This window comes from Pristiophorus japonicus, chromosome 8 (genome assembly GCF_044704955.1).
Source record: "Pristiophorus japonicus isolate sPriJap1 chromosome 8, sPriJap1.hap1, whole genome shotgun sequence".
In the NCBI taxonomy this organism is placed as follows: domain Eukaryota; kingdom Metazoa; phylum Chordata; class Chondrichthyes; family Pristiophoridae; genus Pristiophorus; species Pristiophorus japonicus.
The window spans coordinates 30,736,378-30,755,827 of NC_091984.1; positions in this window are offsets into that span (position 1 = coordinate 30,736,378).

The window sequence follows — 19,450 nt, forward strand, 5'->3', positions numbered from 1 at the left end:
GCTGCCATGAGGCTCGCCACCATCTTGAGCTCACTGACAAAGAAGAAAGAAAGTATAAAATAACGCTTGAAGGGGGGGGAGTGGGGGGGAAATTCAGGCCTCGGCTCCAGCATTGCAGGTAGCACCGATAATCCCCACGTTGGTGATGCTCCGAGCCCTCTCATTACAACAACCATGGTAGGAGGGACTGCGGTGGAATGATTGCATCCTTCGGGTAGTTGTTGTAGATGTAGGGGAAGTAACACATAGCAAAGCAGTGGAAGCTTTTAAGGAGGCTGGATCGATTGTGCGATTATGTGTGCGGAGAGAGAAGCCCGTCTGGAAAGATCTTAGAATTGAAACTTGTCGCGTTCTCCCGGGTCATACCTGCCGCCGCTGTAACCTCCTCTCCTGCCGTTCCGGCCACCGCTGTAGCCTCCTCTCCTGCCGTTCCGGCCACCGCTGTAGCCTCCTCTCCTGCCGTTCCGGCCGCCGCTGTAGCCTCCTCTCCTGCCGTTCCGGCCGCCACTGTAGCCTCCTCTGTTCCGGCTGCCACTGTAGCCTCCTCTGTTTCAGCTGTCACTGTAGCCTCCTCTGTTCCGGCCGCCACTGTAGCCTCCTCTGTTCCGGCTGCCACTGTAGCCTCCTCTGTTTCAGCTGTCACTGTAGCCTCCTCTGTTCTGGCTGCCACTGTAGCCTCCTCTGTTCCGGCTGCCACTGTAGCCTCCTCTGTTTCAGCTGTCACTGTAGCCTCCTCTGTTCCGGCTGCCACTGTAGCCTCCTCTGTTTCAGTTGCCACTGTAGCCTCCTCTGTTCCGGCTGCCACTGTAGCCTCCTCTGTTTCAGTTGCCACTGTAGCCTCCTCTGTTTCAGTTGCCACTGTAGCCTCCTCTGTTTCAGTTGCCACTGTAGCCTCCTCTGTTCCGGCTGCCACTGTAGCCTCCTCTGTTCCGGCCGCCGCTGTAGCCTCCTCTGTTTCAGCTGCCACTGTAGCCTCCTCTGTTCCGGCCGCCGCTGTAGTCTCTACCGCCACCCGATTTCTTTTCTGCGTGGGCCCCCCCGGTTTGTCGGCCATCGATGGACCTCCTGCCCATCGCCTGCAGCGCCCCGCAATCAGTCTGCACCTACAAGACTGCTCTTTGGGAACCCGGGGAGCAGCAGTCTGTGGAGGAATGAAGTCTTCCCAGCTCCCATGGACTTTCCCCATCCATCTCCTGCCGAGTAGTGTCGGCCCATCGCCTGCAATAACCCACAAGGGTAAACCGTGCGTCTCGCCCCCATGAGATACCTGCACGCCCGCTCTGCCGAGAACAGGTATCAGTTCCTTGGTGTAAGTACGCAGCTTTGCCGTGACCGGGACCAACTTGGGTCGTGCAGCCGGGTTACCCCACAGTTTCTCAAAAGTTCTCGGACTCATCAACGACGGACTCGATCCCGTATGCACTGCCATACTCACTGGGACTCTGTTGATTTTGACTTCCATAATCACTGAAGGCGAATTGTCGGTGCACGTATACAGTCCCAACACCTCATCTTCTTCTGCCTGCTCCTCGCTGTACAGTGGATCATCCCCCATCTCCTCAGCCATGCGGCGAGTCCAATTTCTTTTACACATACGCTGAAGGTGGCCTTTAATGTGGCAGGTATTGCACGTGTACTCCGCAAACCTGCACCGGTGAGCCCCATGGCTTCCTCCGCAGTGCCAGCATGGTGCTGCTTGATTGGCCCCCCTCAGTGGACTCTGAGCTCCAGGACCCCGAGGTCCGTGTACTCTGCCCCGGGCAGAGCCACGTTCTGCAGTTTTGTCCGTGGTGGGCACTGTCCTGTGGACAGTGCCTGCCAGGTTGGAGACTGTGGATCATCTGTTTGGTGCTGCAGGTCGATGCCATAAACGCCCTGCTAGTGGTGATGGCTTGCTTCAGGGTGACTGTAGGTTCCGTGGATAGCAGCTTGTGAAGGAGACCCTCATAGCCAATACCCATAACAAAAACGTCTCGCAACGCGTCTTCAAGGTGTGTGCCAAAATTACACAGCGCCGCGAGTCTCCTGAGGTCCGTAGCATATTTGGTGACATCCTGGCCCTCGGGTCTGCAGTGGTGATAGAATTTGTGCCGGGCCGTGAGGATGCTCTCCTTCGGTTTAAGTTGGTCACGAATGAGTGCGATCAGCTCCTCATATGACTTGTCCCTGGCGCTCTCGGGTGCCAGCAAATCCCTGATGAGACAGTAAACCTCATCGCCACAGCTGGAAAGTAATATCGCCTTACGCTTCTCTCTCAGTGCGTCTGTGTTCCCCGTCAGGTCGTTTGCTGTGAAGTAGTACTCAAGCCTTTCCGTAAAGGCCTCCCAATCATTTCCCACCGTAAAATCCTTTAATGAGCCCAGAGTAGCCATAGTTGCGTGATGCATGAAGTTCGCCCGTGTCCTTGTCGCCAATGTGATGTATGTAGCACACAAATCACTGACTCCACACGGTCTGGTGTTGTAATAACTGCAGTGACCTTGGTCCTTTATTGTTCAACTCCAGAGTGCCTCTCAGGTGTGGTGGGCAGCCTTTTATACTGCCTCTTGCAGGTACTTTCAGGTCTCCCACCACGGCGCCCTCTGTGATGCACCATTGTACTTATATTATACATTTAATGTACCTGGACGATAAACAACAGTTGGAGCTGACGTACTTTATAGCAGATATCGAACTGAGTTCCATCTGCCTGTTGAGGTGGATATTAAAGATCTCATTGCACTATTTGAAGAAAAGCAAGGCATTCTCTCCAGTGTCCTGACCAACCTCTGCCACCAAAAAAAAGATTAAAACGAAAAAGAAAGGAAGACTTGCATCTATATAGCACCTTTCATGGCCGCTGGGCGTCCCACCGTACTTTTACAAAAGCAAAATACTGCGGTTGCTGGAGCCTGGAATAAAAACAGAAAATGCTGGAAATCTCAGTGGGTCAGGCAGCATCTGTGGAGAAGAAGGAGAGTTAACGTTTCGGGTCAATGACTCTTTGTCAGAACTCGAGAGTTCGAAAAGAACAGATTCTTAACGAACAAAAGGGAAGATCTGTGATAGGTGGGAAGACAGGAGAGATTAGGGAGACAAAAGGGATGATGGTCCAAATTCAAATGGTAATGCCAGGAGTTAGAAAAACATTAGTCAAGATAGGAGAAAAAAAGAAAGAAACAGGCTCGATGGGTGGGGGGGCGTGGTAGCTGGGGGGGGGGGGGGGGGGTGGAGGGAGGAGGGGAAATGGAGCCAGAGATTGGCAGGGGTTACACTCTGAAATTTTTGAACTCAATGTTGAGTCCAGAAGGCTGTAAAGTGCCTAAACAAAAGATGATGTGCTGTTCCTCGAGCCTGTTTGTCTCTCTAATCTCTCCTGTCTTCCAACCTATCACAGACCTTCCCTTTCGTTCTTTCTTCCCCTCCCCCTTTCAGTGCTTGTTAAAAATCTGTTCTTTTCGAGCACTCTCCAGTTCTAACCAAGGACCTGAAACATTGGGCCCAAGTTTCGAGCCGCGCCTACAACAGCGCAGTCCCAACCTGGACGCCTGTTTTTCGCGCCACAAAGTGCGCCTAAAAAAACCCTCCGTATTCTCCACCTCCCTGCAGGTCCTCTGGCCCTCGGCGCGGCGCAGCAGGAGCTGTAGGGGGCGGAGCCAGGTCCCTGCGCTGAAAACAGTGCCGGGACCTCTGCACATGCACGCTACAGTGGGCGCGCAAGTGCAGTAGCTCCAGGCGCCCGAAACTGTGTGGGAGGGGCCTGAAGCACGCAGCCCCTAGCCCTGGCCAAATGGCCTCACTGGGGCTGCGTGAATAAGGCTCCTCCCACGGCCAGCTCCTGCTTCCTCCCGACCCGACTCGACTCCCGCTTCCCGCCTCCGGACCGGACCCGACACCCGCTCCCCCCCCCCACCTGGACTGGATCCGACCTGACCTCCCTCCCCCCGACCTGACCTCCCTCTCCCTCCCTCCCTCCCCCCGACCCGAACCGAACCAACCTCCCTCCCACCACCCCCCCGACCCGCGCTCCCCCCGATCCAACCCAACGCCACCTACCTGTAAATCTGGTGCTGGGGACGGGCCCTGCCCGAAGTCTTGGGCCAGGCCCGTTCAGCCTCCCTCCCCCTTCTCCTTCCCCCCCACCCCCTCTAATCTCCTTCCCCCCCAATCTCCTTTCCCCTCAATCTCCTTCCCCCCAAACTCCTTCCCCCCCCCAATCTCCTTCCCCCCCAATTTCCTTCCCCCCAATCTCCTTCTCCCCCTTCTCCCCTTTATCCCCTTCTCCCCCTCCCCCCTTCTCCCCCCTCCCCCTTCTCCCCCCTTCTCCCCATCCCTCCCCCTTCTCCCCCCTCCCCCTTCTCCTCCATCCCTCCCCCTTCTCCCCCTTCCCTCCCTCTGCTCCCCCCCTCTCTCCCTCTACCCCCCTCCTCCCCCTCCCCTCGCTGTCAGAAACACAGACACTGACAGACAGAGAATGAGAGACACACAGACAGATAGAGAGATAGAGACACTGACAGATTCACACTGAGGGGGGCATCCCAGCACACTGTTGGAGGGCTCCCGGTGCTGCAGTCGGTAAGTAGAAAATGTTTTATTGATTGATTTAAAAAAAAAATTATTTCTTATTAATTTTTTTTGATTGATTTATTAGTTGATTTATTGATGTATTTATCATTTATTATTGATGATGGCTCTTTATTTGTAAAACTGAAGTGTTTAATGTTTGTAAACTTCTCTTTAAACACCTCCCCCCACCATTCCCTACGCCTGATTTGTAACCTACGCTTGATTTTCTAAAGTGTAGACAAGGTTTTTTCGAGCGTACAAAAATCTTGACTTACTCCATTCTAAGTTAGTTTGGAGTAAGTTTTCACTCATGAAACTTTGAAATCAGGCATAAGTGGCCGGACATGCCCCCTTTTGAAAAATAAATTCTGTTCCAAAGTGAAACTGTTCTAACTGACTAGAACTGAGCAAAATAAATGACGAGAATTACGATTTCTAAGATACTACATTCTACACCAGTTTCTCCTAAAAATCAGGAGCAAATCATGTGGAAACTTGGGGCCATTAACTCTGCTTCCTCTTCACAGATGCTGCCTGACCTGCTGAGATTTCCAGCATTTTCTGTTTTTGTCCCACAGCACTTTACAGCCAATTAATTCTTTTGAAGTGCAGACACTGTTGTAATGTGGGAATAGTGCAATAGGAAAGGTGAATTCTTAGCATTATTTCAACTGCAGTGCTGGGGCCAAAAGCTGCAACCTGGTAAAAGACAAGATCAGGATTGATGTCAGGAAGCAGTTCTTCACACAAAGTGATACGTCCTTACTATACACTATAAATGCAGACGAGGCCCATGCTTGAGAGAAGGTCAGTCTGTGACCCGTCCTTTATTCCTTAGCACTCCAAGTGATGAAGATGGGTGGAGCTTCCCCTTTTGTACCTGAAGGCCCAGGTTAGGAGTGTCTCCCACCTAGTGGTCATTGTTCTCACAGTGTACAACTGAGGTCAGATTATACATGGGTTACAATGCTGGTTGAATATATGACATCACCTCCCCCCCAAAGTCTTATTGGGATCACAGGTTGAGTCTCTCTGGTGGTTTACGCTCTCTTGTAGAGCGTCTGAGTTGGGGCTCCGGTTGTTGGGCGCTGGCCTGAGTGTCTGCTGTTTGCGGTACCTCAGGCCTGTCCGGACTGCCCACAGTGACTGGGCTCTCCTCCCTTTGGTTCCGGTGTTCGGTCACCTGTGGTAGAGTGAACTCTATATCATGTTCTTCCTCTGCTTTTTCTATGGGGTTGCTGAACCTCCTTTTTGTTTGATCCACGTGTTTGTGGCAGATTTGTCCATTGGTAAGTTTAACTACCAGAATCTCCCCTCAGTTCTCCAGGCAGACAAGGGCAGTCGGGCATGCCCCAACATGTAGTCGAACCCAGAGCGGGAGTTCGACAGAGACAATGGCAAGCTGAACGGCGATTCACGCCATTGCAAGGGACAATGCGGCCAGTAATGGGGCCATCAACGTCTGTTAATGGTGCACTCAAGGACAATAACAGGGGCAGTCAGGGACGATCGGAAGGGACCTTTTGTTTGCAACAACAGCTCATGTTGGAGGCGTGGAGGCACACACTCAGCCGGAGTTTGCAGAGATGAGAAAAATACCTGCAGAAATTGCAGAAATGAACGCTGGGGGAAACCGCTGGAAGCTGAAGTTCAGCGAGTTCATGTGGAGCACGTATACAGTTCATACACCAGAACGCCACCGATAATGATGAAAGTGTTCCTCAATGGCATCCCAGTATCAATGGAGCTAGACACGGGGGCCAGCCAGTCTCTGATGGGTATCAAACAGTTCGCAAAGTTGTGGGCGTCCAAGGCCAGGAGGCCAAAATTATCGCCGATTGACGCACAGCTACGGACTTATACAAAGCAGGTCATTCCGGTGCTAGGCAGCGCCACGGTAGTCGTGACCCACAAAGATTCGGAGAACAGGTTGCCACTCTGGATTGTTCCAGGGGACGGTCTCGCACTACTGGGGAAGAGTTGGCTTGCTGTCATGAACTGAAAATGGGGCGATGTCAATGCAATTTCCTCTGTGGAGCGAGTATCATGCTCACAGATCCTGGACAAATTTAACTCACTATTTCAACCCAGCATGGGCACTTTCATGGGGGCCAAGGTAGTGATTCACATAAACCCGGACGCCAGACCAGTACACCACAAGGTCAGAGCGGTGCCGTACGTGATGCGGGAAAAGATAGAATGCGAATTGGACCGCTTGCTGAGGGAAGGCGTCATCTCGCCAGTCGAATTCAGTGACTGGGCGAGCCCGATTGTGCCGGTGCTCAAGGCGGATGGGTCAGTCAGGATATGTGGTGATTACAAGGCCACCATCAATCGGGTGTCACTCCAAGACCAGTACCCGCTACCGAGTGCAGAGGACCTCTTTGCGACACTATCCGGTGGCAAAGTTTTTTCAAAATTGGACCTGACCTCAGCTTACATGACCCAGGAGCTGGCGAGTGAGTCGAAGAAGCTGACCACCATCACGACACACAAGGGGTTGTTTGAGTACAACAGATGTCCGTTCGGGATTTGCTCGGCCGCCGCGATCTTCCAACGAAATATGGAAAGCCTCCTCAAGTCGATTCCAGGGACGGTGGTTTTTCAGGACAACATCCTCCTCACGGGTTGCGATACTGAAGAACACCTCCACAACCTTGAGGAGGTGCTACGCAGACTGGACCGGATCGGGCTGCGACTGAAAAAGGCGAAGTGCGTCTTCCTAGCTCCAGAGGTAGAATTCCTGGGGATGAGGGTAGCAGCAGACGGGATCAGCCCTACTGCGTCCAAGACGGAAGCGATCCAGAGAGCACCCAGACCTCGTAACACGACAGAGCTGCGTTCGTTCCTGGGGCACCTGAACTATTTTGGTAACTTTCTTCCCAAATTGAGCACGCTGCTAGAGCCGCTACACGTGCTCCTACGCAAAGGTCGCGAATGGGTCTGGGGGGACAGCCAGGAAAGGGCTTTTAATAGAGCACGCAATTTGTTATGTTCCAACACTCTGTTAACACTATACGACCCATGTAAGAAACTTGTGTTAACGTGCGATGCATCATCCTATGGTGTCGGGTGTGTGTTGCAGCATGTCAATGTCAAGGGTCAGTTACAGCCGGTAGCTTATGCCTCCAGGAGTCTGTCCCAGGCAGAAAGGGGTTACGGGATGGTAGAAAAGGAGGCGCTCGCATGTGTATATGCAGTAAAGAAAATGCACCAGTACCTGTTTGGCAGAAAATTTGAGCTGGAGACAGATCACAAACCCCTAACATCTCTTTTGGCCGACAACAAGGCCATAAATGCAAATGCTTCGGCCCGCATACAGAGGTGGGCACTCACGTTAGCCGCCTATGACTATACAATTCGGCACAGACCGGGCACCGAAAACTGCGCCGATGCACTCAGCAGGCTCCCACTAGCCATCACTGAAGGGGCTACCGAGCATGCTGCTGAGATGGTCATGGCTGTTGAAGCTTTCGAAAGCGAAGGCTCACCCATGACAGCCCGTCAGATTAAAGTCTGGACAAATAGAGACCCGCTATTGTCTCTAGTCAAGAAATGTGTCCTGAATGGGGACTGGGCAGCCACATACAGAGCATGCCCTGAGGAATTTAAACCATTTCACAGACGCAGGGATGAATTCTCAATTCAGGCCGATTGCCTACTGTGGGGAATCCTATTCCCCTCTTTGGCAATCACGGTGCCTGCAAGCCGTTTGGGCCCTGCAGCATAATTAAGGACAAAAACAGGGCCATTGACATCAATACATTGCGCCTTCACATTCCTGTCATGGTAGTCACATTGTAACTGACGCCTGCTCTCAACAATTTCTTTCATGGTGGGGTGTATAAGGGATAACCTGGTTTTGAATGTCCCTTTCATTAGCAGCTCTGCGGGTGGAACCCCTGTGAGCAAGTGTGGTTGGGATCTATTGGCCAACAGGAGGCGTGATAAGTGGGTTTGTAGGGAACCCCCTTGGATTCTGAGCATCCCCTGTTTGATTATCTGCACTGCTCGTTCTGCCTGGCCGTTTGAGGCTGGCTTGAACAGTGCCGTTCTGACATGGTTGATTCCATTGCCTGCCATGAAGTCCTGGAATTCAGTGCTTGTGAAGCACGGGCCATTGTCGCTGACCAAGATATCAGATAGATCATGGGCGGCGAACATTGCCTGTAGACTTTCTACCGTGGCAGAGGATGTGCTTGAATTTAAAATGGCACACTCAATCCATTTGGAGTAGGAGTCTACTACAGCCAAAAACATTTTTCCCATGAAAGGACCTGCGTAGTCCACATGGATGCGTGACCATGGCTTGGCGGGCCAGGACCAGGGGCTAAGGGGGGCTTCCCTGGGTGTGTTGCCCAGCTGAGCACACGTGTTGCACCTGCAAATACAAAGTTCCAGGTCTGCATCTATCCCTGGCCCCCAAACGTGTGACCTGGCAAATGCCTTCATCATGACAATGTCCGAGTGCTCGTTGTGAAGTTCTCTGATAAACACCTCTCTGCCCCTCTGGGGCATGACTACGCGGTTTCCCCACAGTAGGCAATCGGCCTGAATCGAGAGTTCATCCTTGCGCATATGAAACGGTTTAAATTCCTCAGGGCATGCCCCGTACGTGGCTGCCCTGTCCCCATTCAGGACACATTTTTTAACTAAAGACAGTAGCGGATCTTTATTTGTCCAGACTTTAATCTGACGGGCTGTCAAAGGTTTTGAAAGCTTCAACAGCCATGACCATCTCAGCATCATGCTCAGTTGCCCCCTCAGTGGTGGCTAGTGGGAGCCTGCTGAGTGCATCGGTGCAGTTTTCAGTGCCCGGCCTGTGCCGAATTGTGTAGTCATCGGCGGCTAACGTAAGTGCCCACCTCTGTATGCGGGCCGATGCATTTGCATTTATGGCCTTGTTGTCACCCAAAAGGGATGTTAGGGGTTTGTGATCTGTCTCCAGCTCAAATTTCCTGCCAAACAGGTACTGGTGCATCTTTTTTACTGCATATACACATGTTAGCGCTTCCTTTTCTACCATCCCATAGCCCCTTTCTGCCTGGGACAGACTTCTGGAGGCATAAGCTAACGGCTGTAACTGACCCTTGGCATTCACATGCTGCAACACACACCCGACCCCATAGGATGATGCATCACACGTTCGAACAAGTTTCTTACACGGGTCATATAACGTTAACAGTTTGTTGGAGCATAACAAGTTGCATGCTCTATCAAAAGCCCTATCCTGGCTGCCCCCCTAGACCCAATCGCAACCTTTGCGTAGGAGCACGTGTAGCAGCCCTAACAGCGTGCTCAATTTGGGAAGAAAGTTACCAAAATAGTTCAGAAGCCCTACAGAAGAAATTGCATTGACATCACCCCATTTCCAGTTCATGACAGCAAGCCAACTCCTCCCCAGTAGTGTGGGACCGTCCCCCGGGACAATCCGGAGTGGCAACCTGTTCTCCGAATCTTTGTGGGTCACGACTACCGTGGCGCTGCCTAGCACCGGAATGATCTCCTTTGTATATGTCCGTAGCTATGCGTCAATCGGCAATAATTTTGGCCACCTGGCCTTGGACACCCACAAGCTTTCGAACTGTTTGACACTCATCAGGGACTGGCTGGCCCACGTGTCTAGGTGTCGAGCTCCATTAATACTGGGATGCCATTGGGGAGCACTTTCATCATTATCGGTGGCGTCCTGGTATATGAACTGTATATGTGCTCCACATGAACTCGCTGAACTTCAGCTTCCAGCAATTTCCCTCAGTATTCATTTGGCCTCGTAGGGCTTACATTAGGCCTGTCCTCCTCGTACATCAAGCTGGCTGCAGACTTCCTGCACATACGTGCCAAGTGACCGCTGACGTTGCAGTTTCTGCAGGTATATTGCTGATAACTGCAAGCTCTGGCTGGATGTTTGCCTCCACTCCTCCAGCATGAGCTGGAGGCCCTGTTGTTGGAAACGAAAGGCCCATTACCAGTCGATCGTCTCTGACTGTCTCTGTAACTGTCCTTAAGCGCACCATTAACAGGTGTTGATGGCCCCATTACTGGCCGCATTGTCCATTGCAATGGCATGAATCGCTGTTCAGCTAGCCATTGTCTCTGTTGAATTTCCCCTTTGGGTTCGACTACATGCTGGGGCATGTCCGATTGCCCTTGTCTGCCTAGAGAACTGTGTGCTGCGTTTACAATGTTAACTCCCTGGTTGTTTGCCGCATTTGAGCCAAGATTTTTGTCATACATCATTCTGGTCTCTTCCTCCCCTGAGATAAATGTCTGGGCTATCAGAGCCACCGCTTCCAAGCTCAAGTCTTTGGTCTCAATCAGTTTCCTGAAAACCCCAGCGTGCCCGATGCCCTCAATAAAAAAGTCTCGCAGCTTCTCCGCTCTGCATGCATCTGTGAACTTACATAGGCTCGCCAGTCGCCGGAAATCTGCCACGAAATCAGGAACGCTTTGCCCTTCTCGCCGCTGGTGGGTGTAAAACCGGTGTCTCGCCATGTGCATGCTGCTCGCCAGTTTAAGGTGTTCTGCGATCAACTTACTGAGCTCTTCAAACGACTTGTCCGTCGGCTTCTCTGGCACTAGAAGGTCCTTCATCAGGGAATATGTCCTGGACCCACAAACTGTCAGGAGATGAGCCCTGTGTTTGTCGGCCGAATCCTGTCCCAACCATTCCTTAGTGACAAAACTTTGTTGTAGTCTCTCAATAAAGTCGTCCCAATCATCACCAACACAGTACCTCTCTTCTGTGCTACTAGTGGCCATGCTCGCGTGGTTTAAATCCCAGTTTCTTGTCGCCAATGATATGTCCTTACTATACAGTATAAATGCACACGAGGCCCATACTTGAGAGAAGGTCATTCTGTGACCAGTTACCTTTATTACCAAGACCTCAAGCGATGAAGGTGGATGGAGCTTCCCCTTTTTTACCTGAAAGTTCAGGTTAGGAGTGTCTCCCATAAGTTCACCCTTGTGGTCAATGTTCTCAAGGTGTACAACTTAAGTCAGCTTATACATGGGTTACAATGATAGTTGAATACATGACATCATGGAGTCAGTATCGATACAAAGAAGCAGTAGTCAACATACATGTAGCAAAGGCACAACTAATTCAGTGAAATAACCTGAGGAAAAATTACATTGCCTTACTACTTTTTATAAATTTCTTCACCTATTGTATAAAATAATTGTGTACCAGATGAAATGTTGCAGAAGAAGAACTGTACTTTCTGTTTCAATGACTTACCCAACTTTGAACAAATTGTAAAAACACATTTTCAGCCCTATATTATAATTTGGGATTTCACGTCGCTTTTAAAATTAAAATTATGTAGAATAAAAGTTTTAAAAATTAAATTGTAATCTCTTTAAAGCACAGTTCATTAAAGTATAATCAAAATTATTATGGAAGAAGCAGCATAATTTCACATCAAAGTGCACGATGAAGACTGACTGAAAATATAATTTTTATTTTGCTTAGTTTTCTCCAGCAGCAGCCCATTTAATCACCAACAACCTCTATTATTTATTTTTGTTCTGCTTTTTTTTAGACTTAGCAGGATCATTTTAATCCTCTGCTCGTTCTTAATTAGCATGACCTTCCCTTTTAATCTTAATGAGGAGTGACGGTGTTTGGCTTTGGCGTGTTATCAGAGTGGGTGGAAGGTGGGTGGGCTCAGACAGGGCTTTCAGCTTGTAGTCTTTTAATGAGGTTGGTTCACAGTTTGAATGTTGTAAGCTGGTAGAATAAAATACTTCTCATTTTCTGAATTATCAGACTCTATTTGTGTGGCAAAACCCCCAAGGAATAAGTAAATAAAAATGTACAGAACTGAGAGAATATAACTACAGGTGCAGCGTCCCGAATCCGGAACCCTCGGGATCAAGTCCATTCCGGATTTTGTGTTTTGCCGGATTTTGGAACGTCTTTCTGACTTCACGAATCCGGAAACACCCAAGCCCAGTTTCGGGTATTTCCGGATTTCGCAACGTCAGAAAAGGGGGCAGGGGGGTGCTCGGTGTTTGTCGATGAGCCGTTTGAGTGTTCGGGGGGGGCCTCGCTGCTGTGGAGTTGTTCGCACGGGCCCCGCCGAAGAGGACCTGATCGGGCGTGGCCTACCGCCTTGGAGGAGTTCCTTGTCTGGCCCGAGGTAGGTGGGGTCTGGCAGCCGAGGTAAAGGGGAGGGAGGGGGGCCGGGGCGAGTTAGGGCCGGGGCGAGGTCGGGCCGGGGCGAGGTCGGACCGGGGCGAGGTTGGGCCGGGGCGAGGTCGGACCGGGGCGAGGTTGGGCCGGGGCGAGGTCGGGCCGGGGCGAGGTCGGGCCGGGGCGAGGTCGGGCCGTGTGAAGTCGGGGCGGGGCGAGGTCGGGCCGGGGCGAGGTCGGGCCGGGGCGAGGTCGGGCCGGGGCGAGGTCGGGCCGGGGCGAGGTCGGGCCGTGTGAAGTCGGGCCGGGGCGAGGTCGGGCCGGGGCGAGGTCGGGCCGGGGCGAGGTCGGGCCGGGGCGAGGTCGGGCCGTGTGAAGTCGGGGCGGGGCGAGGTCGGGCCGGGGCGAGGTCGGGCCGGGGCGAGGTCGGGCCGTGTGAAGTCGGGCCGGGGCGAGGTCGGGCCGGGGCGAGGTCGGGCCGGGGCGAGGTCGGGCCGTGTGAAGTCGGGCCGGGGCGAGGTCGGGCCGGGGCGAGGTCGGGCCGGGGCGAGGTCGGGCCGGGGCGAGGTCGGGCCGTGTGAAGTCGGGCCGGGGCGAGGTCGGGCCGGGGCGAGGTCGGGCCGTGTGAAGTCGGGCCGGGGCGAGGTCGGGCCGGGGCGAGGTCGGGCCGGGGCGAGGTCGGGCCGGGGCGAGGTCGGGCCGTGTGAAGTCGGGGCGGGGCGAGGTCGGGCCGGGGCGAGGTCGGGCCGTGTGAAGTCGGGGCGGGGCGAGGTCGGGCCGGGGCGAGGTCGGGCCGTGTGAAGTCGGGGCGGGGCGAGGTCGGGCCGGGGCGAGGTCGGGCCGTGTGAAGTCGGGGCGGGGCGAGGTCGGGCCGGGGCGAGGTCGGGCCGTGTGAAGTCGGGGCGGGGCGAGGTCGGGCCGGGGCGAGGTCGGGCCGGGGCGAGGTCGGGCCGGGGCGAGGTCGGGCCGGGGCGAGGTCGGGCCGGGGCGAGGTCGGGCCGTGTGAAGTCGGGGCGGGGCGAGGTCGGGCCGGGGCGAGGTCGGACCGGGGCGAGGTCGGGCCGTGTGAAATCGGGGCGGGTGAAGTCGGGGCGGGTGAAGTTGGGCCGTGTGAAGTCGGGCCGGGGCGGGTGAAGCCGGGGCGGGTGAAGCCGGGGCGGGTGAAGCCGGGGCGGGTGAAGCCGGGGCGGGTGAAGCCGGGGCGGGTGAAGTCGGGGCGGGTGAAGCCGGGGCGGGTGAAGCCGGGGCGGGTGAAGTCGGGCCGGGGCGGGTGAAGTTGGGCCGGGGCGAGGTCGGGCTGCACGAATTCGGGGCGAAGTCGTGGTGAAGTCGGAGTGGGTCGAAATCGTTTTGCCGAGGCGGGGGGGAGTCCGGATATCGGAACATTTTCCGGTTTATGGACGACCCCGTCATGGATCGGTCCAGTGTCTGGTTTCAGGAACATTCTGGATTCCGGAACTCCGGATTTTGGAGGTCGAACCTGTAGCAGCAAAGATTGAACAGGCTGGGTCTCTTTCCTCTCAAAAATGGAAGGCTGAAGGGTGATCTAATAGAGCTCTTTAAAATATGAAGAGCTTTGACTGGGCAGACGTAGAGATGCTTCCACTTGTGGGGGAGACCAAAATATAAATGTAGGAGAGCCACTAATAAATGCAATTAGGGAGTTCAGAAGAAACTTCTTTACTCAAGAGAGTGATTAGAATGTGGATCTTGCTACACGTTGAGTCATTCAGGCGAATAGCATAGATGCATTTAAGGGGAAGCTAAGTACCTGAGGGAGAAAGGAATAGAAGGTTATACTGATATGGTTAGATAAAGTAGGATGAGAGAAGGCTCGTGTGGAGTATAAACGCCGACATAGAACAGTTGGGTCGAATGGCCTATTTCTGTGCTGTAAATTCTATCTATTTCTATGTAAGTTTTACTTATTCTTCAAAGGAAGTAGTATTCACCCATTTTTGTTGCCTTTCTTTTTCTCTTAGTATTGAAATCTTGCATTCCAGTCTCCCCGTGTACACAGACTGGGAAAGTTGGTAAGCTCTCTTTGGGGTCGAGTTAACTCCAAGATAACATGCCTGGTGATGGGAGATTGGAACCAATTTGTTCCTCTGAGGCAGACTGTATCACAATATCTGAGCCAAGCAAGGTCTGCAGTACTCCAGGGTGCCACTGCTGATGGATTAATCATCATGGTTCATTGGTGGACCGTGGAGCTGAACTTCTTCCCACTCAGCTCCACAAAACCCTGAAATCCATTGCCCTAAAGGTTAGGGTGATTCGAGCTGGACAGCAGGAGGAAGTTTACCTGTGGTTTTACATGATTAAACTCCAACAGTATCCTACACACACTTGGGGGAAAACTCAGCCTTGGCTTTTACCAGCCTGCATTTATTTTCTCCGGACATAGGTAAGTGGGAAAGAACATTTCATATCAAGAGAATGGAAATTCTACTGAGAAATTTGGTTGAACACTCTTATGCTCAAAAACAATTACCATGCTTATCAGCTGACCAAAATAGAATCTTTATGATTTGCACTATTTTTAAACTGTTTGTTGTACAAACTGCACTCGACGTACAAAAAAACACAAAAGGGTAAAAGAGGATTTATTACTGTGACAAATATCAATACACTTGCACTTTTTGGTGCCTTTAATATAGCACAATGTCGCAAAATGTTTTACCGAAGGGCTGATTGGACACTGAGTAGGAACTTGAAGAATCTATGGTCAAAAAGAGGGGAAAGTGGGAAAATCAGATGTGCTTAGGTTGAGAATTCAAGAGCACAAGGTTATATAAGAACATAAATAGGAACAGGAGTAGGCCATATGGCCCCTCGAGCCTGCTCCACCATTCAATAAGATCATGGCTGATCTGATCATGGACTCAGCTCCACTTCCCCACCCACTCCTCATAACCCCTTATCCCCTCCTCATCTCAGTTTTAAATGGGCGGTCCCTTATTCTAAGATCATGCCCTCTAGTTCTAGTCTCCCCCATCAGTGGAAACATCCTCTCTGCATCCACTTTGTCAAGCCCCCTCATAATCTTGTACGTTTCAATAAGATCACCTCTCATTCTTCTGAATTCCAATGAGTAGAGGCCCAACCTACTCAACCTTTCCTCATAAGTCAACCCCCTCATCCCCGGATTCAACCTAGTGAACCTTCTCTGAACTGCCCCCAAAGCAAGTATATCCTTTCATAAATATGGAAACCAAAACTGCATGCAGTATTCCAGGTGTGGCCTCACCAATACCTTATATAGCGGAAGCAAGACTTCCCTGCTTTTATACTCCATCCCCTTTGCAATAAAGGCCAAGATACCATAGGCCTTCCTGATCACCTGCTGTACCTGCATGCTATCCTTTTGTGTTTCATGCACAAGTACCCCCAGGTCCCGTTGTACTGCGGCACTTTGCAATCTTTCTCCATTTAAATAATAACTTGCTCTTCGATTTTTTCTGCCGGGCTGCCTATAATGGAGTGGGGGAAGGGTGAGGCACTAGTTCAAACTTGGGAGAGCAGAGAGACATTGGGAGGAACGAGGCAATAGAGGGATTTGTAAATGGGAAAATGGGCAAGGACTGAAAAGATGGGGTCGGGAAGGATTAGAGAAATGGGGTCGGGAAGGATTGGAGAGATGGAGTTGGCTAGGACTGGAGAGAATGAGTCGGGAATGACTGGAGTGATGTGGTCAGGAAGGACGGGAGTGATGGGGTCAGGAAGGAATGGAGAGATGGGGTCAGTAAGGACTGGAGAGAATGAGTCAGGAAGAACTGGAGTGATGGGGTCAGGAAGGACTGGAGAGATAGGGTCAGGAAGGACGGGAGAGATGGGGTCAGGGAGGACTGGAGAGATAGGGTCAGGAAGAACTGGAGTGATGGGGTCAGGAAGGACGGGAGTGATGGGGTCAGGAAGGACGGGAGAGATGGGGTCAGGGAGGACTGGAGAGATAGGGTCAGGAAGAACTGGAGTGATGGGGTCAGGAAGGACGGGAGTGATGGGGTCAGGAAGGACTGGAGAGATGGCGGTTGACAACAGCAGTTAAAAATAGCAGGAGTCAGAGCCAGAGTGGGCAGTTAAAAAGAGCGCGGTGAAAAGAAAATCTAAGAGTGACGACACAGGAAATCAGGTAGGTGATTGGTTGGTGAGTATTACAGCTTTTATTTACTCTCTAAGTTAGGGAAGGGGTTTAAATTAAGAGCTGAGAAACTGTAACTTGCTAGTACTTATTAAATTAATAATTTAGTACAGATCAAATAATTAAGCAATAAAACTAAAATATAGATTGAATGAAAGCTTTAATTAATTAATAAATAAAACAAGGTTAGAGATGTCAGGGCAGGCAGTGTGTTATAGCTGCGGCATATGGGAGTTGGCAGAGGGCAGCGTGATCCTGAGCAAACACATCTGCAGTAAGTGTTTTCACCTTCAGGAACTTCGGCTTAGAGTTGTTGAGCTGGTGTACGAGATGCAGACATTGCGATGCATCGTGGAGGAAAGTTACCTGGACTCTTTTCCCCAGGAGACAGTCACACCCCTTAGGTTAGGTAGTGGTACAGGTCTGGTTAGTGGTCAGGGACAGGAGGGTGTGACTGCAACTCAGGAAGGTAAGGGGGCCCCAGGTGCAATGCTGAGGAAGCCTCGGCCTCTACCATTATCCAACAGGTATGAGTTTTTTGCTGCCTGTGTGGATGAGGGAAAAGTCTGCAGGATGGATGAGCAGGCTGACCATGGCACTATGGTGCAGGAGGCCATTCATGTGGGGGGAATGAAAGGGAATGCAGTTGTAATAGGGGACAGTATTGTCAGAGGAATAGATAATATTCTCTACAGCTGCCCGGGAGTTCCGAAGGTTGTGTTGCCTGCCCGGTGCCAGGGTTAAAAATATCTCCTCATGGCTGGAGAAGAACTTGGAGTGGGAAGGTGAGGATCCAGTTGTCGTGGTTCTCGTAGGAACCAACAGCATATATACAACTTGGAATGAGGTTCTGATGAAAGAATTTGAGGAGTTAGGGTCCAAATTAAAAGGCAGAACCTCAAAGGTAATAATCTCTGGATTGTTACCTGAGATACGTGTCAATAGGCATAGGGATAAGCAGATTGGAATGTTAAATACGTGGCTCAAAGAGTTGTGTGGAAGGCAGGGATTTTGCTTCACGGGGTACTGGCACCAATACTGGGGAAAGAGGGAGCTGTTCCATTGGGACGGGCTCCACTTGATCCGGGCTGGAACCAGTGTCCTGGCGAAGCGAATAACTAGGGCAGTAGACAGGGGTTTAAGCTAATGATGGGGGAGAGGGGGATGGGGAGGATTCAGGAAAGAGTAAATTTAAAAGCAGCAAGAGAAATGTCAAGGTTCTACAGCAGAGCAGGGTTTTGGGCAAAAATAAGCAGAGTGGGTCAGGAAGGGACAGAGAAAATATCAAAGGTAACAGATCATCAGTGACTAAGGTGACATCAAGGAAAAATAGAAAAAAGTCAAAGCTAAAGGCACTATATCTGAATGCGCAAAGCATTCGCAACAAAATAGATGAATTAATAGCGAAGATAAAAATGAATAGGTTTGATCTAATAGCCATTACGAAGATGTGGTTGCAAAGTGATCAAGGTTGGGAACTAAATATTCCAGGACGCTGAACTTTTAGAAGAGATAGGCAAAATGGAAAAGGAGGAGGGAGTAGTCCTGATAATAAAAGATAAAATAAAGACAGCAGAGAGAAGGATCTTAGTTCGTAAAATCAAGAAGTAGAATCAGTTTGGGTGGAGCTAAGAAACAGCAAGGGGCAGAAAACATTGGTGGGAGTTGTTTATAGGCCCCTAAACAGCAGTTGTAATACAGGGCACAGTATAAATCAGGAAATTAGAGATGCATGTAACAAGGGCAATACTGCAATCATGGGGGACTTTAACTAGGCAAACCAAATTTGCAGTAATAGTGTAGACGACGAATACAAGATGGTTTTCTAGATCAGTATGTTGAGGAACCAACTAAAGAACAGGCTATTTTAGATCTAGTATTGTGCAATGAGAAAGGGTTCATTACTAACCTTTCAGTAAAGGGGCCTTTAGGGAAGAGTGACCATAATACAATAGAATATTACGTTAAGTTTGAAAGTGATTTAGTTAAATCCAAAATTAGGGTCTTAAATCTAAACAAAGCAAACTACGTAGGTATGATGGGCGGGTTGGCTAAGGTAGATTGGGAAAGAAACTACAATAATACGAATGATGGTAGACAAGCAATGGCTAGCATTTAATGAATTACTACATAATTTACAACAAATATACATTACTTTAAGGCACAAAAACCCCACAGGAAAAGTGGTCGAATTGTGGCTAACAAGAGAAGTTAAAGATAATATTAAATCAAAGGAAAAGGCCTATCATGTTGCCAAAAAGAACAGTAAGCCTGAGGATCGGAAGGACTTTAAAATTCAGCAACAGAGGATCAAGAAATTGATAAAGAAAGGGAAAATAGAATATGAGAGTAAATTAGCAAGAGACATAAAAACAGATGGTATGTAAAAAGGAAAAGATTAGCAAAAGTAAATGTGGGTCCCTTACAGGCTGAGACAGGAGAAATTATAATGGGGAATAAGGAAATGGCGGAGAAATTAAAGGAATACTTTGTGTCTGTCTTCATGGAAGAAGACACGAAAAACCTCCTGGAAATAATGGAGAACCAAGGGTCTAGCGAGAATGTGGAACTGAAAGAAATTAGTACGTGGTGCATTGTTTACAAGGATATACTTGCCATGGAGG